The sequence below is a fragment of the Halichoerus grypus genome, chromosome X (genome assembly GCF_964656455.1).
Source record: "Halichoerus grypus chromosome X, mHalGry1.hap1.1, whole genome shotgun sequence".
NCBI lineage: Eukaryota > Metazoa > Chordata > Mammalia > Carnivora > Phocidae > Halichoerus > Halichoerus grypus.
In genome coordinates this window covers 106,633,154-106,654,353 of record NC_135727.1, presented here as the reverse complement: position 1 = coordinate 106,654,353, position 21,200 = coordinate 106,633,154, and the positions used below count along the sequence as shown (strand labels likewise).

The 21,200-nt window shown below is 39.1% G+C and overlaps 1 pseudogene; it reads left to right on the top strand.

The window, feature by feature from the left end:
• The first annotated feature begins 14,193 nt into the window (after nucleotides 1-14,193).
• LOC118533812 (ubiquitin-conjugating enzyme E2 variant 2 pseudogene) lies at nucleotides 14,194-18,584 on the top strand (annotated as a pseudogene).
• Nucleotides 18,585-21,200: the final 2,616 nt, after the last annotated feature.

The window sequence follows — 21,200 nt, the reverse complement described above, 5'->3', positions numbered from 1 at the left end:
AGGTACCCTCTCTGGTGCCATAAACTGATGATACTATTTTATTCTTAAATTGTCAATAATAATTCAAATTAAATAAGTGTATTTTGTTGGGTTTGTATATATGATGATGGGCACTAACTTGCACAGAATACAGGAAAGATAGTATTTTCCAATCTCAGAGTACACACATGCCCTCCCCCACCACACACAGTATATAACAGTATTGACAGTTCCAAAGCCTAGCAGTAAATAAGAAATGCAGAATTCTCACTCAGAAGGGAAACAATGAATACTGTGCTATAATACATATTAGTATTAGCCATGAATAATTTTCTTTTGTTTTGTTGAACAGCTGAAATCGTTTTAATTATCAATGGTCAACCAGTACATCAATTACTGCCCAATGAAATTACAGAATGTGGCGATCATCTGCCTTCTTGGAAATATACAAATATGATGAATGCTTAAAGCAACATCCAATTTTATACTGAATAATGAAGTCCCTTCAGATGTGTAAAAACCACTAGCTACACTGGAGAATATTTATGTTATAATTCCCCTTTAGCACTCCCAATTTAGGTCACTAGTAGTAAAGTGCAATGGATAATTATGGTACATTTTGGGATTCTGAGTTTTAGAAAAACATTAGAGTTGGAATCCTAGGACTTATGTTCAAGCCCTTGCTCCACCACTTACTGGCTCTGTGACTGCTCTCTGTTTGTGGTTGAGAGTTTTGTGTTTGCCAGAAAGCAACTATTATATTTAACAGTTCTGGGTCTACTTCATGAAGATTATCCATACACATGAAATATCCCTCATTTTCCTTATTCTAAGTTTATAGGTATTTACTCCAATTTCCTGCCAAAGCAGATTCCATAGATGAATGGGGTAGGAATAATGTCAAAGAGGAATAGAGATGTCTTTTAAGAAATTTGCTTTGGTGACTATCACCAGTGACCCACAATCCTTTTTATTTATACTAGCTCAGTAGCCCATTTCTATAAACATTCTTAGTGATGATTCCTTAGATGCAAAGTTTGTATCCTTTTTGTATCTTTTTTCTTCCTACATCACTCTTTTCTCAACTTTCTTGCGCATTAATGATCCCAGTATAGGCATTTTCCAAGATTGATGGATGACTAGCTAAAAGGTTTCATAGCCCAAGGCAAGGGAGAGGTCCATTAACTTCGCATGGTCAATAATTTCCCTGGGTAATGCCCTCTTCTGAGATTTTATTGCTAATAAAACCCATGTTTTAATGTTCAGAAAAATTAAACATCATTGTAAGTTGCTCATTCTTAAAATTAAACCTGTCCTTGTCTTTTTGCTGTGTCTTCATTCCTCGAATATGAAGGTATACCCTTTTTATATATTTCTTTAAAATTTAAGTTTTATTTTCTTTTTATAAATTGAGTCCCACACTTAAAAACTAATACTCATTTTCAAGGGACACATGTATATAATTCCCTTAACTAAAGGAATCAAGCATGGTATTCTGAAATGGAGTGTCCGTAACTAACAGCTTTAGTCAAACTTGACATTTATTAATATCTGGTAGTTCTACTAGGATTTTTAGGTTGCCAAGTCCAGCTGAAAAATAGGAAAAAAGGAAAAAAAAAAAGACACTCACCATCAGTTGGGAAAAAATAATATAACTTTGTTGTTTCTGTGGTGTTTAATGAATTGGCTGAACCAGGCTGAATATAAGGCCATCTTTCCTGCAGACCTTGCTTTTTCATCCAAAGAAACCTTCTGTGAACTATTACCATCCTTTTAGTTTAATTTGTCACCCCCCTCTGAAATCATTAATTCTTTGTAAGGCTTTTAATTTTTTAAATCTCTTCAGATCACAGAACTCTCCTTTGTATTTTCTGAAATAGGTCCAAATGGGCTTTGATTTTTATTTAAGACAGAGATAAAGGTATTAAAAGGTCCAGAAAAGTGAGAAAGTCTACTATTTTTCACACACTTGGGGAAAATTACCAGTAATCTCTAGGCTTGGGTGCATAAAATCTCATCCACATTGTATCCAAATACAGGCAGGGCCTCCTCTCCCAGTTTGCTTTCTTTCAATGATGGAATTAAAAAATATAGAGGGAATAAATAAGGAATCTAAACACTTTCTTTTGAGCTCACCCTACCAGCCGGGTGACCTGCGAAATCACGTTAGTTATATATCACCTCCTCGAAACACTCTTTTGTACCAATGATATTTGCCCCCGCCTAACTTACAGGGCTGTAGTGAGAAGCAATGAAGGTAATGTGGGCGAAAGTGCTTTCCATAATCTAAAACCCCAAACAAATCTCATATACCAAACGGGAACATAGCTGCAGTTCAGCCTTGCTACTTTCCTTGGCATGAAATGTCTCTCTATAAATTACTTGGTCTGCCATTGACAACTTGGGAAAGAAAAAAAGAATCAAGGTCAAGAAAATATGCCCATAAGTTATTCTTCAGCATGTTAATAAGTGAAAATGGTACCCATTATGGCCCTATAAGTTGTAAAACCTGGGGGAGCCATGTTGGCTAATTATGTTAATGGTTAGATGCTCGAGGATGTTGAATATTAGTTCCTTTACAGAATTTGTCTAATCATCCATTTCTTACCTGCCAATCTGTTCCAACTAATCAATCAGGCAGAAAGTACAGAACTCCAGCCATTAGAAAACAAATGGCCACACATATGTATCCACCCATGCACCCAAATCCTTCATTTTTAATGAAAACCTATTGCCTGCAATGAAACCACATTGTGAATATTTACTTGACCTTTTTATGTAGAATGGATTTCCCTTTCTGTATGGAGCTGTATAATATATGCAGACATAAAAATGGCTGTTCAGTGCCATCAAATAGTTCCAATAATATTATGCCTATAATCTGGTCTAGAAAAACCACTCCGTTTTCTAACTGATAAGATAGAGAACTAAAAGAAACTACTGATGTGAGGCTGCTTAAAATGGACTGTGGGAAAATTACTAAAATTATTAAAATGTTGGGCAGGAAATCTTCATCTCTAGAAATTCATAGGTGAGAAAAATCCATATTCCTTAGTAAATTAAAAAGAATTTCAAATGTGTGCCGTGCTTTCAACTAGGGTAGTATTGTCATTGGGGGGAGAACAATTCATTGAGAGGGACCATCCCTCAGATGGCAGGACATTTAGCTGTCGGGCTTTTGCCCTGTAATCACCCTACCCATAGTCACGGTGACAAATGGCCATTAGGAAGAGAAATATCTCCCTATTGAGAACCACTGGAAGGAAAATTCTACATGTTAAGGTTGGACAGACAGCAATCTAGACTTGTCAGAGAGTGGAGCCTAGAAACCCAGAGAAAGAATAATAACAAATGGCAGGCAAATGAAATTTTGAAGATAATTAACAGTAGTGAAGAAAGCAATTTTAATAGTACTTTATTACTTACAGATGAGTAGCTTTTGTTGAAACCAATCTTTGCATAATTCTTCTTAATCACTTTCACTTTCAGTTATTTCTAATAAAATACACTTTACTTCACAAAGCAGTCATCAATTGTATTTATGAGTTGACAGTTTTCTATCATTGACTTTAATTTTCTCAGTAAATACAATTTGTTCAAATTCCCCCAAGAGCCCCGGCTCTGCTGCCTCAGTTCCTCAAACACATCACCCTGTCCTCACATGGCATTAACTCCAGGAAGTTTCCTGTTGGATTCTTCGCCAGATCATTTACAGACTGGCTAATAAATGTCCTACCCTTTCCTTAAAATACACAGTCACGAACTAACAGCTACAAATTACGTCCCGTAGGTTCAGTGTGACTTGGTCCCTAGCCAGCTCTGAGACTATTTTCTACTCCTTAGCTCTTCCCTTTCCCTTTTCTGCCCTGGCTGCCTTGTAATCCCTGACACTGTGTCTGCTCCCACTTGAGGGACCCTGCCCTGGTGGCCCCATCCACCGGGACGTATCCCTCCTGATCTTCACATGGTCCTCTCCTTTCTTTCCTTCAGATCTCGATTCATCTCCTCAGAGAGGTCTTCCAAGACCAACATGTCTGCACGTTCTTGCCCTCTCCCCCACTCTGTCGTTCTTTGTAGCCTTTCGCCAGCTTCACTTCTCTTCAGGGAGCTTACTGCCCCCTGCCATTTGTTCCGTAGTAATTATCCAATAAATTCTTTATCAATGACATCTTGAGATGGCTTAAAGGTAGGCTGGCCGGGCTTGAGTCCCAGTGCTGTGCCTTACTGACTAGAACCTTCGGCTGTTGCTTGACTTTTCAATGTATCTACTTCAGAGTGTTGCTGTCCTACCTTCCTCCTTGGCATTAAGATAAGTCCGACTTAGAAAGAACTTCAGAGGGGCACCTGGGTGGCTCAGTCATGAAGCGTCTGCCTTCGGCTCAGGTCATGATCCCGGGGTCCTGGGATCGAGCCCCGCATCGGGCTCCCTGCTCCGCGGGAAGCCTGCTTCTCCCTCTCCCACTCCCCCTGCTTGTGTTCCCTCTCTCGCTGTGTCTCTCTCTGTCAAATAAATAAATAAATAAAATCTTTAAAAAAAAAAAAACTTCGGAGAATATTGACTCCCAACTTTCTGTCAAAGGCAATGATATTTGTTTCTCTTTTCCTGTCCTGCATCCCCTCTTCTCTCTTAATTTTATCTGTTTCTTATTACTCAATCTCAGAATGGTGAGGAGGAAGAATCTCCTTCAGAGTTTTTCACCATTTCGTGTATGTCCTTTTTATGAGACTCCTGCATGGAAAATTTCAGTGATCTTAATTTCACCTCACATATGCATTTCAGTAAACACAGCCCTTCAACTGAACTGATTTTTCTCTGTCATACACTCCAAAAAGTAACGATTGTTATTTGATTATTTGACTAATTTCAAGTCTCAACAAATACACAGAACAGCTCTTATGTCCTCACAGGTGGTGGGTACTGAGAGTGATGGGAGAGATTGCTAAAAAAGGTTAGATTATAGCCCATGTCCATAACAAAGCTTGCAATATAATTATGCATATAAAAATCAGTGCTCATCAAACAAGCAGTCTTACTTGAGTTTTTTAAACATCTAAGGGTGTTATTTTTTTGTTCCCAAAAGAATTTTTTTGCTGCTACGTATTTTTTAAATATTTTGATAAAGTTAAAAAATTTAAAACCCAGATTTTCTCAAGTATTTAAGTTCAGTTACAAGTCTTAGACTGCTTACATTTCTAAAATTATAATCATTTATACTTACCTTTGATTGTGGTGTTCATTAGCTCACATTTAGCAGGTTGAATTCCCCTAAACAACTAACCTCAAATTTACTTAACTTCCCATAAGAATTTCAATTTACATCTACCAATTTATCTGATTCTTACAGTTCTTCACCAGGCTCCCAGCACGACACAGTCTTCCTCACTTAAGCAACTCCTGTGAATCTAATGGAGCAGAAACATTAATAAAATAAATCAGGACCACTTACATATTTAAATGCTCCACTTTAAGATTCTCTTATACCTTTCCAGCCGAAGTCACAAGCCTGATGTTGATTAACCATTTCAAATCAAATCATTTTACATGTCAAATTCTCCAATACATCAGCTGCTTTCAAATGTGTTGAGCATCTTAAAAATAAAACCTACAGAGATAATAACTGGCAAAAGGTAATCCTGAACTTAACACAAAGTAATACTATTCTGGCTTTGATTTTAATTATTGTTACTGCTTTTAGAGTTGCAGAGATACAACTGCAGCATCGAAGCATGGCACCGTAATTTTAGTTTGTGGTCAGAGAAGTCAGTGCCAGAACATAGGAGCCCTCTCTTCGAGTTTTAAGTTGAGTTTCTTTTCCATTTTAGTCAATTCAGCTAGTCTCTTATCATCTGATTGGATGCCATATGGTTTTAATACTTTTTCCTGGCTGGTTCTCATCAGCTGCCACCACTCGTATCATAATTTTATATTAGACTACATAACATGAGTTAGAGCGTAATATCTAGTAGTTCCACTGTGCCATAGACCTAGACGCTGCGTGCACAAAAGTAAACTATTTTCCTGTTACCTGGGAGATTTCTCTGCTGGTATTAAAAGATGAGATTCTGGGCGCCTGGGTGGCTCAGTCGTTAAGCGTCTGCCTTCGGCTCAGGTCGTGATCCCAGGGTCCTGGGATCAAGCCCCGCATCGGGCTCCCTGCTCGGCGGGAAGCCTGCTTCTCCCTCTGCCACTCCCCCTGCTTGTGTTCCCTCTCTCCCTGTGTCTCTGTCAAATAAATAAATAAAATCTTTAAAAAAAAAAAAAAAGCTGAGATTCTGTTTTAGCTCATGTTCATGTTTAATTTCAGAAACACACAATTGTTTATTAGTGAATCTTAAAGCGAATGGGATAGCGACAAACCCAGTCTTCTGAGTTAGGCTGAGCACCTTTTTAGAGTGAATGAGAAGAACTAATAGGTAAAAAAAAAAAAACCTAAAACCAATTGGTGTTTGGGGGGATAAACAACTTTCTAAGTTGTTAAAAAAAAAAAAAAGTTTTTTGAAACTGTTTCATGAAACTATGAGCTGATGGCCAACTTCAATGGCTGGAAACCTATATTCAAATCCAACTTCATTTATAGCCCTTCCTTTTCTTTTAAACTTCCTCAACTTATTGTATTAATGGCATTGTAACTAAAGCCAAAGCTAAAGAATAGAACCAGAGGACAAGAAAAGCAGTTGAATTAACTTTAAAGTCCTCTTCACATTATCCTTTAAAATCTGTACTTCTACAAAAAAGAAAAAAAAAATGTCTTCAAAGTTGAATGTTATTTAAAGGGAATTTTCAAGTGCGGGTGTTTACAAAGCTGGCCGAGGGAACCATAGGCCATGAAGTAGCCGGAGGAAGAATGTCAGAACGAGCCTGAGGTTTCCATGTGAAGGCCTTGCTTCCTAACTGTTATTATGCTTACAAGGACACTCTGTCAAAAGAAAAATGAACGCCTTGTTCAACACCTGCTGTAAAAAGATGCTGGGACTCTGTGGCTTGCTTAAATCATTTTTTTCCAGAAACAAATTGCCGAACAAGCCCTAGGCCATTTAATTTCCAAATACCAGTAATTAAAATGAGTAACATCGTCAGAATTTGGCAGGGCCACAGCTTTCCTTTCCCTTTTCATTTTCACATAAATTTCGGTGAAGGTCAGATTTGTTGAAGGGAGGAGAGGGGGCGAAACCTGCCGGCCGCGTGCTCATGGGAGGTTAAAATATGACTTGTTCACAGTGTCCCTCATAGTTCAGGACTTAATGGTCCTTGACGGGGATAACCTAGAAGTTAATTTTACTCTGTGTCCCAAAAGCAGTCATTGTCAATGTAATCTTTCTTGTGGGCTGAAGGGTATCGTCAACAAATGATCTGACTTTCAATAGCAATTGACCAGCAACGTCTCAGATCCAAAAACTCATGAATGTGGCTCCTTATCGATCTGTTTCCTACTCAGAGAGGTAAAAATATTTATTCGGGTTTTGTTTCACTTTGTTTCTTTGCTTTATCTTTTATACAGGTCATTTTTTACATATTTCTCCCTAAAATTAGTTCTGAATAGTTTTTGCATTATTTTTTTCTCAAGTTCATAATACATCCAACTCAGGAACTGTAAAATGCCTCACAGTACACTGAATACACTTGTGTCAAGGGGAAAAAACCGAACTTTTTAAAGCGATGGCTGGCTCTTGGTCAGGGAGAGATGGGGTGTAGCAGTGCTGCCAATGTGGGCTTTTGGTCTCAGGCTCTGTTTCTCAGCTGAGCTCTGCTACTTCCTAACTTCCTAGATGGGCACACTGCGGTCCCTGTCTCACCTCTCTTGGCCTCATTGCCTAATCTGTAAAAAGGAAGGACGAAAACTTGCCTCGGTGAAAATCCAGTGACATGGAGCCTGCAAGGCAGATGAACTTGCTGAAGAATAACGTGAGTCTAATTTCCACAATGGAGTCCTTGTGGAGAAACAAATTGGGGTTTTCCTTTTCCAGTCTACCCCTACCCTAAAGAGACCAGGGAAGTCTGAACCATTCTCCTCACCCTCCTGAGAATAGCAGGCATTGATCTTCAGAATGCTAGCCACCTGGGGTGTTCTCCACAGTGGTCCCGCTAGAAAAGATGACTCTCAGAATCTATGGAAGCTGGACAGTAAATGCCAAGGACATGAACATCATCAAGGGCCTTGAGTGGCATTGCCTATTGCGAGGGACGTTGCAGTAGAAGGGCTGCAATCTGATTGAAAGCCTCTAATAATGGAAAATGTGGGAATGGAGGACAAAGGACCAGTCAGAAAATAACTTTTCCGAGGTGGGAGTAAGAACACATGGAGATAGCCTATTTATTAGTACATTAAGTACAACCTGAAAGACTTTTGCAGACAAACGGACAGCAAGACTGAGATCTGCCTGGTTCTCTCCAGTTGAGCCCTGTGAAACCAAAAACTCCAAAGAAACAAACAAACAAAAAAAATGGAGCATGGTTAAACCCAGGACTTTGTGTTCTTGAAAGGACAACTAGATGAGTCCATACGTGGGCATACAGACGGTTTCTTTACTCTTGGATGGTTTCTGATCACAGATCTTAAAATACAACTGGAGAGTCACTTCTTTTCCAGTTATTTCTGATCTGATCCACAGGAGATGAAATATGATAAACAGAGTACAATGAACGTAGGAGAGAACTACTTGAGGAGTGAAGCTGCTGTGAATTTCATGGCCTACGTCATCTTTCCAGGCCTCACTAGTCTCTGGAAATATAGTTGCCTTGACAATAATAATGGATTTTCTAGCCCTGACCCACTTTTCCAGGATGTTTAGGAAAACCCAAGAGAATACTGTGCTCAAGAGCAAGTTCACTCCCAGGTTATCCCAGAGCTTTGCCAGGAATATGATATTTTGGGAGGAGAAGAGCATGGGGCTCCTTCCCCTCTGTTGAGTTGGGTTCTGCAGCAGGGCTCTTCCCGGTCCATATGTTTTGAGTTTCATGAAATAGCTTTCTCAGCTTTTATTTAGAGTGTTCTTTCATTTCAGCATTTACCTAAGTGTCCCAGTGACTGGAGAAATGGATTCAAGCAAAAGGCAGACTGTTTGTTTCCCTTCCCTCGGTGGACATAGGACTAGATTCGGCCTGTAACAGATACTGTCCGTGTCCCTGGGACTTGGTGTGTGTTGCTGTAGACTTCCAGCTCCCCACATCCATATCCCTGTGCCTAAGCACCTGCCCAGTGCTGAGGAATGAACACCTCCTGGGAGCAGCCCTCAACCATTGATTCCCCAGAGAGGTGTATACAATTCCCAGCTCACACTGCTCCAGCAGCTCTGGGGATGTGTTGTGTACTCTTTGCCAGAGGAATTCTGCTCCACATGCCCCCTGTGGTAGTTGGCTTAAGGTTCCCCGCCCTGTCTCATGACCCCATTCTTCTACCAACTTTATCTGTACCTCCCAAGTAAGCTCCTTGAATTTGAATCCCTGCCTCAGGTCCTGAATCTGGAAAGAAAAAACACCAACTGAGACAAGCATTTGCAAATAAAGTCTCTTCTAAGAAGTTTCTAGCAACTCCTACAAATAGACGACTCTTTGGTCATGCCGCATGCTCATTAGAAGCAATCAGATATGTCTGAGCCACAGCGATGGGCACACATGGAGTTCTTTCCCCAGGACACTTCCATTGCAGGACATCCCCACCCATTCACCAGTCAGGATTGAATTCTTCCTCAACTCAAGCTGTAACTCCTCCTCCTCTACCCAGACCCCAGCGCAAATTGCTTTTTTTAAGATTTTATTTCTTTATTTGAGAGAGAGACAGAGAGAGTGAGAGAAAGAGAGAGAACACGAGTGGGGAGAGAGGCAGAGGGAGCAGCAGACTCCCCGCTGAACAGGGAGCCCGATGCAGGGCTCGATCCCAGGACTCCAGGATCATGACCTGAGCCAAAAGCAGATGCTTAACCAACTGAGCCACGCAGGCGCTCCCCAAATCGCTTTTTATTAAATTTCGGCTTTATTGAAATATAACTGACCAATAAAATTGGAAGGTATTTAAAGTGCACATCGTGGTGATTTGATAGATATAAATATCGTGAAAGGATCCCCCCATCTCATTAAGTAGCTCATCCATCGCCTCCCAGATTTATCTATTTTCATTTCGAAGAAAATATTGAAGTCTACTCTCTCAGCAAATTTCACTCACATAGTAGTGTTATCAATCAGATTGCTTTAAGCAAGAAATAGCAAAGGGGTTTTTAGTTTGCTATGATGAGTCAGTTATCAGGAACTTCTATAGTTGTTCAAAGCCCCAGAGCATAGAAGGGAAAGTAATGTACTATCGAAAGCAGCAATGATAGAAATAGTCATTATGCCAAATTATTATTTCCACTAATATTTTTCTCTTAACTATTTATTCTGACACCATTTAAATAAATTTTGCTGTTCCTTGCTTACTTTGTGGGCATGAGAAAGGGGTTGAAGGAGTGAGAGAAGCTTGATTTTAACAGAAATATTTGAAAATGAAAAGTATTTTACCTTTAAAATGGATTCTCAAAGACATTTCATGAGAACACTAATCTTTCAATACCCTTAGCCCTGGTAGTTTTCATATGGTATAATTATTTGAAACATGGTCAATTTGAAAGCCTCTCATCTACTTGTTCACTCTTAACCTTTCCTTAAAAAAGAAAAATCAGGGGACACTGAGTGGCTCAGTTGGTTAAGCGGCTGCCTTCGGCCCGGGTCATGATCCCAGGGTCCTGGGATCAAGTCCCACATCGGGCTCCTTGCTCAGCAGGGAGTCTGCTTCTCCCTCCTTCTCCCTCTGCTTGTGTTCTCTCTGTCAAATAAATAAAATCTTAAAAAAAAAAATCAGGCAAATATAACATAATTTAGGTACAAAAACTCCATGTTATTTTTTAATCTCTAAATAGAAGTGAAAATCACAAATTAAATAACTAAAATGCTCCCCATATAAATCTCTCCATATAGAAATAAAGTAGAAAATTTACCTTTAAGATGTGGTAGGCAGAACCCTAAAATGGCCTCCAAGATTCCCACCCATTGGTGTATACCTCTTTATAATCCTTGGGTGTGTGTGGAATCTCTGAATATAATAGGATAGTCCCCTAGTTTGGAGACTGAACTCCCATGGTTCAGTTGACTTTGAATTAATCAAAAGGAAGATTACCCCTGGTGGGCCTGGCCTAACCAGGTGAGTCCTTCCAAAGGAGATTTGGCTCTTCCTGAAGTCCTAGAGATTTAAACTGTGAGAGAGATTGTAATTCTGCCCTTGACAGAGCTAACAGTAATATTGTGACGTGGCCTGTGAAGGAGGCGACATGATAGGAACCTGAGTGTCCTGTAGGAGCTGAGAACTGTCCCCGGCTGACAAAAAGCAAGAAAACAGAGATCTCAGTCATGTATTCTTAAGGAAATGGATTTTTCCAACAACTTGGGTAAGCTTCAAAGGGAAACTTTCCCTAGTCAGGCTTCCATGTGCGGGCATAGCTGGCCAACGTCTTGGTTTTGGCCTTTTGAGACCCTGAGCAGAGGGCCCCAGCTAAAATGTGCCAAATTCCTGACCTGTGGAAACTATGAGACAATAAATTTGTGCTGCTTTGAGCTGCCAAGTTTGAGATCATTTGTTAAGCAACAGTATATAACCAATACACAATATTTCCTTGGAAATTGATTACCAGGGTCAGTCTATTAGATTGGAGGTCTGTAATTCCCTGCATAAATTTTTTGCACCTCAGAAGGCACCATCAAGAGAATGAAAAGACAACCTACAAACTCGGAAGAATATTTGCAAATCATATGACTAAAAGGGACTTGTACCCAGAAGACTTAAAGAACTCTAAAAATTCAATAATAAGACCAGTAACCCAGTAAAAAATGTGCAGAGTCTGAATAGATGGTACTCCAAAAAAGATAGACAGATGGCCAGTAAGCAGACGAAATGCTGCTCAACATTCTTAATCATCAGGAAGATGCAAATCAAAAACCCAATGAGCCTTTACTTCGTATCTGCTGGGAGAGCTGTAATAAAAAGAGGATGTAAAGAAATCCGAGCCCTCCTACATTGCTGGTGGACATGCAAAATGGTGCAGCCATGTTGGTAAACAGTCTGGCAGGCCCTCGGCAATCCCACTCGTAGGAATCTACACAAGAGAAATGAAAACCTGTCCACACAAAGACTAGTATATGCATGTTCATAGCAGTATTATTCATAGCAAAAAGTGGAAACAGCCCAAATGTCCATCAACTGATGAGTAAATTGTGGTCTAGCCATACAATGAACTATTATTTAGCAATAGAAAGGAATGAAGAAGTACTGCTACCTGCTACAACATGCTAAGTGAAAGAAGCCTGTTAGAAAAGACCACATATTGGGGTGCCTGGGTGGCTTAGTCGGTTAAGCGGCGGACTCTTGCTTTTAGCTCAGCTCGTGATCTCAGGGTCGTGGGATCAAGCCCCGCGTGGGGCACTGAGCTGGGCGTGGAGCTTGCTTAAGATTTTCTCCCTCTCCCTCTGCCCTTCCTCACCCCCCACCCCTGGCCCCGGCTTACACTCTATCTAAAAAAGAAAAAAGATCACATATTGGGGCACCTCAGTGGCTCAGTCCATTAAGCGTCCGCCTCTTGATCCCAGCTCAGGACTTGATCTCAGGGTCGTGGGTTTGAGCCCCATGTTGGCCTCCACACTGGGCCTGGAGCCTACTTAAAAAAAAAACAAAAAACAAAAAACAGAAGAGACCACATACTGTATGATACTATTTATATGGAAAGTCCAGAATAGGCAAATCTATATAAATAGAAAATACATTCGTGTTTCCTTGGGGTGAAGGATGGGAAAGGGGCATGACTGTTAATTGTATAGGGATTCTTTAGAGAAAAATGGAAATATTCTAAAATTAGATTGTAGTGATGGTTGCTCAACTCTGTAAATATAGTAAAAACTGTTCGACTGTACACTTAAATGAACTTTATGATATGTACGTTATATTTCACTAAGCTTTTTTTCTTTTTTTTTTTTAAAGCTAGTTTTTCCTTTGTTCTGCTGGGTCCATGCTAAGAGAGCAAGTGTTCTTTAATAATGAGAAAAAAAAGGTCAGTCCCCTGATAGGCATAAGTCAGTGACCAGATCTGATATGCTTTCTGATGGTGTTGGAAAGGCAGCAAGGCAGAGGGAGAAGCAACAGACATGGAACAGTGGATTTGCTTACCTTTGCTCACTCCCTCTCTAGCTCAGGAACCTCTCTGAGCCTTCAGATTGCCTGGCTGGCAAAAGGAGGGATTGAACTGGATAAATTCCCAGTGACTCACAATTCTAAATGTTCTATTCAGCCTAATGATTAGTACAATGTAATCACTAAAATGACGTTTGAAGTATCCCAATATGCCAAGATATCACTGAAAAAATGTTCTCATCTTCTTTAAATGAGAGAATTTATTTAAATCCAAAAGTGTAATCAAGAATGACCTCAAGCATTTCATGGTACCTGTTCTGTGTTACTTAGTCTCGATTTTAATGCTAATGTAAGGTCAGGATTTCATACAAACTACCATTTGTGTCTGAAGCGCAATTATTTGCCTTGGTTTTCCTTATCCCAATTTTGTTCTTGCTCTGTAACTAAATTAATTTCAGACTGTTTTTCATTTACCTCTTCTGAAAGCTCAGAAATGAGAAAAGGAAAGAACACAGACCAGTTTAATGCAATGAAAAAAAAATTTCAGGTTCACTTAGAGTATCTAAATGGCTTTCCACTTTCCTTGGTCACTAAATACTTGCAAGGCCTTAGTTTATTAGTTACTAAGGTAACCCAAAGCTGGCAGCATGTTGATATACCTTTCAAGGCCAACAGATTTTTCAGTATTTCACAGATAATGTCACATTAACCTCAGACTTGTCCTTTTCCCAAAAGAACAATGGCTGCCTGAATGAATCTGTTACAATTTTATTTTTGGGTTTTTTTTTTTTTTAAGGAGCTTTTTACTGTACTTTCCTTCAGCTCAGGTACAATTTATTCTGTTTTTAAAATAGCCTAGTAGTACAAATCAGATATCTTTTTTGATGCCTGCATTAAGCCACTCATTTGCCCTTTGTGCCGGTTACTCGCAGTCAGTCAGAGTCTGTGTAGTCAGCCAAATGGTGCTCAAGAGAGAGGACATGCTTTGATTTACCCAGACAGCCCCACGGGAGTATTCCTGGGGTAAATCATGGCAAAGAGGATGTAACGGGGATAAAGGATAGAAATGGACAGTCTTTTTGCCCTTTTGTCATTAATGACAGTGTATGAACTCACAGGAGAGAAGCAGGATTTTGTGCCCTCATGGTAAGAGTGAGAAGTTGTAGCCAGGAATCCAGTGTATTCCTCTTACAACCTATCATTACAGCGGGAAGGTAGGTGTGCTACCTACCATGTCTCAGAATCAGCTACTGGCCAAATTTACACATGGCGCTGATTGAAAGGAAAATACGGTGCTGAGTTAGTCTTTTCCAGATAACCCAAATTAATAGTAAATTAAGATAAATGTAAATGTGAGGAGATATATTAAATATTAAAATCAAATATACTGACAGCAGATGATCTCTCTGTTTAACAGTGTATACTTAAGAAACATTTGAGATAATTCACATATAATAAATCTAATCCAAGAAAATGCCGGTTTCTGAAATCATGCAAGTGTTCAACCATTTGCAAACCCTCCCCCACAAATCAAGCACTAATATTTGTTGGTGGTGAATTCCTCCTTCTAAAGTTCTTCAAGTTCTTGGAGATGAAGTAGTTATTGGGAGCTCTGAAATTTATTTACTTTCGGGGGTATCTGGCTGGCTCAGTCGGTAGAGCATGCAACTCTTGACCTTGGGGTTGTGAGTTCCCGCCCCACGTTGGGTTAGAGACTACTTAAAAAAAAATTTTTTTTAATTTATTTACTTTCAGTTTAGTGAATCGACCTTATTTACTTAGATTCTATTAAAAAATTATTTCTGGACCTTGCCAATTATATCAGGTTCATACTGAATTCATCAAAGGGGTTAATAAAATAACTCAGAATAAAGTATTTTCTCGACAGTGATAGTACTCTGGGTGCCTGGGTGGCTCAGTCGGTTAAGCATCTGCCTTCGGCTCAGGTCATGATCCCGGGGTCCTGGGATCGAGCCCCTCATCGGGCTCCCCGCCTGCTTCTCCCTCTCCCTCTGCCGCTCCCCCTGCTTGTGCACTCGCTCTCTCTGTCAAATAAATAAATAAAATCTTAAAGTAATAAATAAATAGATAGATAGATAGTACTCCTTTCAATTTAGCAAATATTTACTCCGTAACTGTAATTGTTAAGATGCTAAACTAAGCACTACAGTTAATTCAGTGGTTTATTTACTTAGGTAACTTCCCATTTAAAGTTTGCTTTATTAAAGCTAATTTTTATTATTTCCCTGTGGCAATCTAACCTTTGAAGAGAGGGGAAATTATCCACCATATATATATTTTGTACTAGATTATTAACATCCAATTATGTTGTAGTTGATTTGAATGTGTTGAAAAACAAATGAATGTTTTGCTTACTGCAGAAAACCTTGTCATTGAAAATTCAATATTAGTAAATACCCCATTTCTGTATTCATGATTATAAGAATGCCAATTTGCATGGCACTTTATGATAAATAATGAACAGTGTAAGATTAGAAGTTGGAGGTTACTTTATGTCATAATACTTCTCAAGAAATATTTTGTAGTTAATAATCCTGTATTATGTACTTGAAAGTTGTTAAGAGAATAAATCTTAAATGTTCTTACCACACACAAAAAAGAAATAGTAATTATGGGACATGATGGAAGTGTTAGCTAATGCCATGGTAGTAATCACTTTGCAATATACAAGTGTATCAAATCAACACATTGTCTACCCTAAACTTAAACAATGCTATATGTCAATTGCATCTCAGTAAAGCTGGCAAAAGAAATACTTTGTTGAAATCCACTGTGAACAATGTAGAGTTTGAAAATGGAATCAACAGAATAAAAGGCTAAAAGACAAAGAATTGGGTGCATTTTTTCACAGTTGCATATTCAGGTTTGTCTAGGTAAAAATAACTTCCTTGGTGTTTCCCCCATTTTAACTGATTTTTTTTTCTGCTTATTTATAGTTTGTTTTGTCTTGCTTATGTTAATGCAATTGTAAAAGGGCAGTCAAATATTATGGAGATTTATTTCATCACCTAACCCTTTGGTTTTTTTATTTTTTATTTTTTTAAATTTTATTTTATTATGTTATGTTAGTTACCATACAATACATCATTAGTTTTTGATGTAGGGATCCACAATTCATTTAAAACTAGATTCAAGAGGCACTTCAGTGGCTCAGTTGGTTAAGCATCTGCCTTCAGCTCAGCGGGGAGTCTGCTGCTTCCTCTCCCTCTGCCCCTCCCCCGCTTGTGCTCACTCGTGCATGCTCTCGCTCTCTCTCTGTCTCAAATAAAGTCTTTAAAAAATAAGTAAAACTAGGTTCAAAAATCAATTAAGATCACATAGACTGTTCACAAATAAGCTGCCTTAAATAGAATAAGGTATTAACCATAATAACACAGGAAAATGTAAAAACATTTGGAAAGGAGCAATGCTTGGAAAATTTCTAAAACATAAGAGATAATCTTATAATTGAAATTATATTTTCAGACACTGAAAAGATAATAAATAGCTTTTGCCTTGTCAGGTTTTATTGAAGAGATGATATACTGAGAGTTTGTTTTCTCTGTTTTGCAGCTGCATGTGAGTAACTTTTGATTCTTTATATTTTTATTTAATATATTTGACATGTAACACTAAATTTAAGGTGTATGTGTTACTTTGATACATTTATTTATTGTAATATTATTGCTGTTGTAGTGACATTTATCACATTATATAATTACAGCACAATATTGTTGTCTATGTTCATCATAGTGTGCATTAGATCTCTGTAGCTTATTTACTCCTCATTCCATGTTTGGACCCTTAAGCAACATCAATCATATCCCCCCACCCCTATCCCCAGGGTAACTACCATTTTACTGTTTTTTACAAGTTTGGTTTTTTAGATTCCACATATAAGTGAGATCATACAGTATTTGTTTTTCTCTGTCTGACTTATCTCATTTAGCATAATGGGCTCAGTGTCCATCTATGTTGTCACAAATGGCAAGGTATCCTCCTTTCTGATGACTAAATAATATTCCATTGTATATAGATACCACATCTTTTTTTCATCCATTTATCCATTGGTGGACATTTAGGTTGTTCCCATTTCTTGGTCTGATTTTTTTAAAGGTATTTTATTTATTTATTTGAGAGAGAGAGAGCAGAGTGAGCGAGAACACGAGTTGTGGGGGAGAGGGAGAGGGGGAAGGTGAAGCTGGCTCTCCACTGAGCAGGGAATCTGATGTGGGGCTCGATCCCAGGACCCTGGGATCATGACCTGAGCCAAAGGCAGACCCTTAACCGACTGAGCCACCCAGGTGCCCCTCTCTGATTCTTTTTAAATTAAGAAACTTTCCCTTAAATATTTCACTACCATTGCTTTACTCAAGAAGAATAAACACTGTAATATGTTAGAAGGAACGGGATAGACCTTTAAAGTCATTCATCCTGTCTGAGAAAACCTAGTCATATATGGCCAGTTATAATATCACATAAGCAGATAATAACTGAATCAGAAACACTTTATCATTTACTCAAGGCCTAGCACTGCCACAGAAGTTGTTACTAGACGTTTAAAAGAAATGTAACCTTATTTTGTAAGTAGGCTAGTCTCAGGATATATTGATGACATAATCATGCTTTATCTTTCCTTGTAAACTGTAAACAACTTAAGATCTGGGACTGGTTCTTATACACCTCTTTATTCTTCATAGTTCATATAACTGAATCCTGAATTCAGAATGTGAACAGATGTAGGAACAAAAACCAGACTTTTTCTTCTTGACAATTTATTGTAAATCCTGGTAAGAAAGGCCCCAATGATTATGATTTCTCTAACTGCCCTGCTTGTCCCTACTATCCCACATAATCAGCTAAGTTGCTATACATATAACAAAAGAAGAGACTGACTCTCAGCTGCTTTGTCTGTGTTAAAAAAGTATCTTACTCATGTGGCAACTTCTCATGATTTTCTAGCCCTTTGTAGCTTTTGTGTGCTTTAATGAAGACCCATACATATGCATTGTTTCCTTCAAAACCATTGTTAGGAAAATATTCTGAATATATGAAAGCACTTTCTACTTCGTTTCCACCCTTGGAATCCAGCCACTTTTAACGTTAGTTACAGTAATCAAGAGTCTTGGTTCAAATTATTTTTAAAAAATTGCACTCTGGGCATCAGGCGTGGGAGAAGATGGTGGTCTCCACAGACAAATTATGAAAACAGAATACATAGCTTGAAAATAGAATGTGGACCTAAATACCCCTCCTCCATCAGTTAGATTTGTAACCAAAATTAATATGAATGGAATTAATCATTCCAGTGGATACACAGAGCATACCAGTGTTAGCAAAATGGCAAAATTCATATAGCATTAAAAGTTGTACTTCAAGAGCCTAAGAGATCTAGTGATGTCCAAAGAAAATACGAAGCTTCTACAGCCACCAGAAGGACAAACAGAGAACAATTAATTTTAGTGGATCTCAAATTTGTCTTAAATCAACAGTCTTCTGCACATGTTTATGTCTTGATTAAATATCACAATGCAAAATACCCCTACATTAAGTAAAAGAATTCCAGCTGGTAAACATGACCTGGACGTTTGTAAGAATATATTTAATATCTGTATGCCATTATGTTTTCAGGCTACAGGAGGAAAAATGCAGTACAATTTTCTTTCCTCTTGTTAAGGCACTGTCACTTAAGCCTAAACCCGGAGTACTCAAAATAGAATTCAGGTTTACAAGATGAAAGTCTGGGGAAGAGAGTCAGATGCTCTGAAAGCATGTTTATTTCTGAAAGGAAAAAAAATCTCAAGAAGGACAAGCAGGCATGCTTTATCCATCTTGCTTCACGAAAGAGCTTCAGTTGAAATTGTCTAAAGTAGCAGGTACAATGAATATTGTCACAAGTTGTGAATGTTTGAAGCAGTATGAGTGCTGACTACTAGTAGTAGCATAAATATGTTCAGGATTGTTTTGATGCCTGTATTTTACAAGAACAAAATGTGGGGGAGGTTGATGAATTTCTCTTAAAAGCCATTCCTTTGTGTTATAGGTGTTACAGGAAACGGGATAAATAATGGTTTACCGTCTTCGTTTGACAAACCAGGCATTTAAATGAAATCAACACAAAGGAAATATGTGTATGGATATGTGATTTTGAGATTAAAGTGAGTCTTAAAATGTGAACAAAATGTGGAGCATGGCCTCAGGGTGAAAAAAATTGCACTCTCTTTAGTTGGCCGGTTGAACAGTAAAGTTCATCATTTCAGTTTTTGCCTGCTTATTGTATTTGGGGCAACATAGCCTTTTACTCATAAAGCATTCAAAACCTTTGAGAAAGATAACAAGCACAGGGGGGAGAAAAAATGTTGATTTGTCTAGTTCTGATCAGTTAAAAAGATAATATGAAAAAAACGCAACTGTGATTACCTAAGGTTCTGGGGGAAAAACAAAACTGCTCTACCAACGTGTTCAACTCAGAGCTCCAGAAAAAACTGTTGTTTTTGACATGGTCCCAGGTCCATCCTTGAATTTTTGATCCCTGTGGGAGTCTAGTTGACCTTTTGTCTTGGAACCTTAAGTATTTTGTATGCACCTTCTGGCAAAGCCCTTTACTATAACTTTTCTTTATTGATGTCCAGTCATTCAGTTGCCTCCGCCCCCCCCCCCCGATTTTCTTGATTCTGCTGTGAATACCTATAAATCATTATATTGCCAAGTTGCAGCTTATTAGAGAAACCAGTTCACTTCCACTCTTGTCACTCTTCAGAAGGCAACTGATTAATTGTAAAATATTAGGAGGAGCTACCATTATTGCATGTCTGATCTATTCTAGGTACAGTAGTAGACATTCTCTACATGTTTCTTAATGATAGAGAAAAATGAGTTTGTTCAGTAGAAGTGTGTAGACCTTCGTTCTCCAGTAGGTTATCTTGCCCAGTTTGTAAGAGTTCTTAAATACTTGAGGTTAACTTTTCACAGCTTTGTCATTCATCTTGTTCGCTCCTGCCTCCGCAGACCAGGGCACACATAGTCCACATCTGTGGAGGGGAAGGCCTCACACGTGCTCTCACCAGTGGCCTGAGGCCTCAGTTTGACCCTTTTTTGGCTCTAAGATGGTGTCCATGGAAGGTTATATACTTAAAGATTGTAAAATTGAAAGTCGAGAAGGGGTTATTATTAAGTAAAACCCTGCCCCGGGGAAGGAACAGATAGAGCCTCAGTGGATGTCTTCCTTTGTTACACAATTCACTGAGTGACAGAGCGTGTAGTCACACACCACGTGTGTGTGTAACCTAGCATCACAAGGGGCGTGTGACCCTCCCAGTGGGATCGCTTCCTGCCTAGGAAGAATGTTGGTGGTGGTAAGACAGCCTGGTCTAGTGCTTCAGCCACAAGTGTACTGGGTCACCTCAAGATGTTGGCTCCCTTTGTGGGGGCCACTGTTTCATGATACATAAAAACAAAAGGATGCGGGGCACCTGGCTGGCTCAGTGGGTTAAGCATCTACTTTCGGCTCAGGTCATGATCTCAGGGTCCTGGGATCAAGCCCCACATTGGGCTCCCTGCTCAGCGGGGAGTCTGCTCCCTCTGCTCCTCCCCCTGCTCAGGCTATCTTCTCTCTCTCTCTCTCTCTCTCTCTCTCTCTCTCACTTTGTCTCTCTCTCAAACAAATAAAATCTTAAAAAAAAGAGAAAGGTTTTATCTAGGCTTCTCTTCAAATTAAATAATCCATAAACAGAACTCAGAGAAGTTGTTACACTAAATACATCCTCGCTACTATCACCATAACCTCGAAGCTGATCCCAATCAAAAAAGAAGCTAAGACACTGTAGCCCTACAGATGCAGGCAGATTTAAGAAAGCAAATGGTGGCCCTGTGTTCTGCAACTGTATCCTGTATCCGAGGAGTGGGCTCTGTGAACCACACCATAGCCCTCCTCCACAAGTGGGGCGGCAGCTCTACCCAGGCCCTAGAGCACAGTACAAAGACCAGCCGTCCTTTTCCCACGAAGGCACAGCAACCTCCCTCCCTCAGCACCTCTTCTTACGTCTTCCCTCTTCCTCGGATTAGAAGAAAGTG